Here is a 5,425-nt window from a genome sequence, read left to right as displayed (position 1 = left end):
AACATAATCTATAATTTTTATAAATAACTTTATTACAACTTATATGTTTTATTTGTTGAACTCACGAATTATTATTGTGCATTTGCAAAATAGTGTAAAAATATTTTGGAAAGACATAATATAATGCAATATTTTGTATCTGCAGAAATAGAAATAATAAAATAAAATTTAATTTTATCATTTCTAGAGTCATAAAAACAAGATTAAGCAAGACTTGTTGCAAAAAAAGCTATTAGCAATTATAGACAAATTTCATTATAACAATTCTTGTGTAGAAAATTATCTTTTCTTGCATTGTTATTATATATTTTTAGTATTAATGAATATCAGATTATTGGAAATAGGACAATAACAAAGGATTGCTTTTAAATCATGCCAAATAGTGATTGAATAAAAAATATTCTGAAAAATTATATCATAGTAATCAACAGAGAAAGAAAAATTACACTTAATGTGTGTAAGAGACATTGTACTTTAAATTAAACATGCTGATTCCAAAAAGTTGATGTTTTGAACATTTAAAAAGCATTGTTTTTGTTGTTATAAAATCTGTAATTACTATAAATATTTATATAAAATATGTCAAACACTANATTTAATATATTATTATATAAATACAGATATTTATTTATGCTTTAAATTGAAATTCCAATTATGACAAACAGATGTTGATTATTACGAAAGGTGAATTTACAATTGCGTTGGAATTGAAAGTAAACAAGTTCATCGCTTCTATTAAACATTTTAATAAATAAATTAAGTCATAAATTTAACATTTATGCGTATGTGATTAAAAAAGATTTTATAACTTACCATGTGCATTGATGTAGATATTTTGTACACAAATTAAAACAGTAAATAAGAAAACGGAGAAAAGGCAATTCAAACATCCGATTGCGGACTCCATCACAAATTTTTCGATTTAATCAGAGACCTCTGGGGAGCGATGCACTAAACAGAAATTCTACTATCGTCTGTTAAAAAAAAAATGAAATTATAAGACTATATATATATATAATGAGAAAAAATGATTCACCTTACGACATTTTCATGATACAATCTCAGTTTTGAAACGGATTAATTTCATATCCTGAGGTACCACTGTACCTAGCACAAGTTCTAGGGAACAATTAGAACTTCTTGCAATCAAAAGGTCTCAATTCTTACATTCAAATATTCCCACCTTTAGTTAAAATCACTTTGAATTAAGCATATTAATAAAAGTTTTTTTATGTATGTTAAAATGATTTTATTATAAAAATTGAATGTAACTATATGACATTTATCTGATTTAGTTTAAAGAAAAAAGAAAGACAACCCAGTTCAAAAGGGAAACCTGCCAAGATGGAAAAAATAATTCAGTTCTGTACAATTGCAGTTTACATAGGTTTCACCATATTTTATATTTTAAATCTTTTGTTTTTAATTTTTTAAATTTTTGAATAGTCAGTAAACCCCCCAAGTTTTAACACTTTAAAAATACTTACACGATTTTCTAAATTCGGAGGTTCAGTTGCATCAAAGTCAGGAAAGTCAAAAACTGTTCCATTATTCTCAATTGTCTTTATTAGATCTATACAAATAGAAAAATTTTACAAATAAAAAAGGTATCAACTATAAATATTTTTTGCTATTTTTTAATTTAATAGTAAACATTTTTCCTAAAGTAAAATTATATTAAATCAAAATTTATTGAATATATATAGGTATATTAAATTATAAAAATAGATAAATAATTCAACTTTCATATTATATAAACTCACTATTTATTCAATCCATGACTATTCACTAACAAAAAAAAGTCAAATTTCACAGGTTCATAGAGAGGTAAATCCAAATAAAAAAGATGAAGAGCCAAGTTTTGATATGAAGCTTAATTAGTGGGTTAGTTATTAAGTATCAAAGTGTAGTTATGTCATTTCTGTTTTTTAAGTTTAACTATATAACATATCAGTAATAAAATAAAAATTGACTGATTTCTTTACAAGCAATATCAACATTCAATATAAATAGTGTATAAATGTAATATTTTTAATTAAAATGTAACAATTAATAATATAATATATTTCTATATTATTCCTTCTAAATTTTGTCTATTCATGACATAAAAAATATAAAATTTACAAATTAAATAACTATAATAAAACAACACTCTTCTCATTGCCTAATGATGTTTTCCTTTTACCGATAAGAACAGGAAAGTAAAATTAATATTGATTTTTATCATCCAATTCCGGAAACCTGCGAAACTACCAGTATTGCATGCAATAAATTCATTATTAAAGTTCAGAGCAAACAATTTATTTTCAAACTTATAATTTTTATAGCTTATAAGTTAAAAAAATTCTTTCATAATAAAATGAAATATTGCTATTGTTTTAAATTGTCTTTTTTGAGATAATTAAAGAAATTAACAGTATTTCACTATTCACATTAAATTAACAGTATTCATTATATTTTTGATAATTTTTGATAATTTGAAACAACAAAAATGAGAAAAAAGTATAATTTTATTTTTCTTCACAGAAAATTTTTTTTTCTGTTAAATACACTTCCTCTTCCTACTATGTAAAAAGCTGCTTTATGAGTCTGACCTGGTTAACACAAATAAAATCAAAATGTTGTAAAGAATTATTAAAAATGTAGGCCACATTTTGATTTGTAACAATGTTTAAAATTAATTGTTGATACTATTAATATTAATTTTAAGTGTAATTAATTACATAAGTTAAAAAGTAAAAATTAATTTTATCTTGAAATTTTCTTAATTATACAGAACACCAAATTTCAGTTTATATTAAAAATGTAATTTCACAGTAAACTTTAGACAGATATTGAAATACACACTAAAGTAATTTAATCTAAAATATGTTAAAACTGAAAGTTAAAATACAATTTTGTATAAAGTTTTACAAAAACAATTTCAATCAAAATATTTGTTGAGAACATGATTCAAATCATTAGACACTTTAAATGATGTTTAAATATATTTTAATTATAGGAAAAAAAGAAAAAAAACCAGAAAATAAAGTTATTATGTAGCTTTTTAAAATTAATACTTAAAAAATTAATACTTGCTTTCCTAATACATAACCTATTTATATATAGAATGAAGTCATTAATACCTTTATGCAATTTAGATAATGTTTATATTACTTTATTACTAATGTTGACATAAGAATTATATAATTATATTGAAAACACAACATCAGGCATTTTTAAATAATTCCTCTTTTAGTATAACAGTATGTAATAAAAGAGTAGTGTCTTAAAAATTAATGTCATTTGCATGTATCTGGTATATCTGTTGAGTCAAATCATAGGGTTATAATTCATTAGCCAAAGGATTATAAATTATAATCCCTACAAGAATTATAATTCGTAATCCTCATAGGAGAGTGGTTAGGTGGAATCAAGCAAACGATCAAGACATCATCCATCGGGCATCTATAATAAGCAATGCCACACACCAGTGTCGGAAGAACACTCGGAAGTACAGAGAACAGTTTTTAATTCTTCTCTCCGACATAAAATTGCATTAGAAGTTTGGGGAAAGTTTCTTATTATGTCTTTTAGACCAAAGAGAACCGAATGGATAAAAATGCAAAGTGAAAAGTTACTGAAGTTTGATTTAAAATGCTTTTTTTTTTTTTTTTTTTTTTTAGGGTAAAACTGCATATTTTTCTGTTTTTCTCAATACTACCTTAATTTGTATGTGACAGTTACCATGATCCACTAGAGTATTTTGTTAATTTTTTTTAAAGATGTTTTTCAGTTTTCTGTCTGAAAATGGAAAATATTGCATATTGAACTGACAATGAGAAGATGTTTAAGAATTACAGCAGATTACTTCAGTCAGATGATAAAAAGTTGATTATATAATCTGAAAATGATATAGTGGAAAAACTTGCAGAAAATTCCGACATTGAAAAATAAATTTCTGATGATGATGAAGTTATTGTATATAGTCAATATGTAATGAATATTACATATTGCATATACAGTGGAACCTCTATATTTGTCATTAATCTGTTTCCAAGGGCCTAATGAATATGGAATATGATGAATATAGAAATAGTTTTTCTCATAATAAATAACTGATATTCAATTAATCCATTCCCATCCTGTAAAAAAGATACAAGAATAAAAATTATGTTGTTTTTAAAACTTTACTGTATTTATTTAGTACAATAAAGATATAGTGGTAGAAGGGGAAGAACAGTATTATTGTTTAGAAGAAGACATATCAATTAAAACATTAGGCAATTCCAATTATGATCATGGAGTCTGTTTTGTTGATGATTCAGNTTAATATATTATTATATAAATACAGATATTTATTTATGCTTTAAATTGAAATTCCAATTATGACAAACAGATGTTGATTATTACGAAAGGTGAATTTACAATTGCGTTGGAATTGAAAGTAAACAAGTTCATCGCTTCTATTAAACATTTTAATAAATAAATTAAGTCATAAATTTAACATTTATGCGTATGTGATTAAAAAAGATTTTATAACTTACCATGTGCATTGATGTAGATATTTTGTACACAAATTAAAACAGTAAATAAGAAAACGGAGAAAAGGCAATTCAAACATCCGATTGCGGACTCCATCACAAATTTTTCGATTTAATCAGAGACCTCTGGGGAGCGATGCACTAAACAGAAATTCTACTATCGTCTGTTAAAAAAAAATGAAATTATAAGACTATATATATATATATAATTTCCGTATGTATTAATTTTCATATAATCGTTTGAAATTTAATTATGTTCTACTTCGATGGCAGAAACAGTAGCTAATTATTGACGTCATTCTCAACCGATAAGACTCGATGGTTACGTAATAATCACTTAAGAAGTCCGACGATATCGAATATCTTGATAAGAGAAATAGTTTTGCATCCTGACCTTATGGAAATTTTAAAATAATAAAAATTATGTCGAAAATCCTTTCATTAAGGTCTAAGTGATAAAAATCAAATTTGGTTCTATAATTTAACGTGTAAATCAATAAGGTTTCGGGAAAGAAAAAAATATACATATATATATTTTGATTAATTTATAGACAATTAACTAGAGATATTACTCAATATTCATTTATTAGGCCAAAAATCTTTATCTTTCATATTTGCAATCGCAATATTTTCTAGTAAATCGATATTGCGACAGTTATTAATTCATAAACTAAACAATTATTCTTCGGGCAAAATTATTTATTATTAGATTAATTAGTTATTGCATTTTTAAAATAAATAATTTCCCATAGCTTTTAAGATTTTCATGTATTTTAAAAACCATTTTATTTTCTGTTTTTTTTTTTTTTTTTTTTTTTTTTTTTTTACTCTTTCCAGACTATAATGGGCGAGGCCCGACGTATAGAGGAAAACGGTTTGATTTAGTTTGATGGGATACCGTA

At 24.2% G+C, this 5,425-nt stretch overlaps 1 long non-coding RNA gene across 1 annotated transcript; it reads right to left on the bottom strand.

Moving 5' to 3' along the window:
* Positions 1 to 1,035: 1,035 nt before the first annotated feature.
* LOC111617111 lies at positions 1,036 to 4,804 on the bottom strand. Its single transcript, XR_002755375.1, has 3 exons — positions 4,786 to 4,804; positions 4,527 to 4,687; positions 1,036 to 1,573 (listed from the first exon to the last, which is right to left on the bottom strand). It is a non-coding gene; the product is annotated as an uncharacterized LOC111617111 (long non-coding RNA).
* Positions 4,805 to 5,425: the final 621 nt, after the last annotated feature.

The sequence above is a fragment of the Centruroides sculpturatus genome, unplaced genomic scaffold (assembly GCF_000671375.1).
Source record: "Centruroides sculpturatus isolate CEXI.00-Female unplaced genomic scaffold, Cexi_2.0 scaffold4780, whole genome shotgun sequence".
NCBI lineage: Eukaryota > Metazoa > Arthropoda > Arachnida > Scorpiones > Buthidae > Centruroides > Centruroides sculpturatus.
Note: the sequence above shows the minus strand (reverse complement) of the source record. Positions and strands in the feature narration are given on the sequence as shown.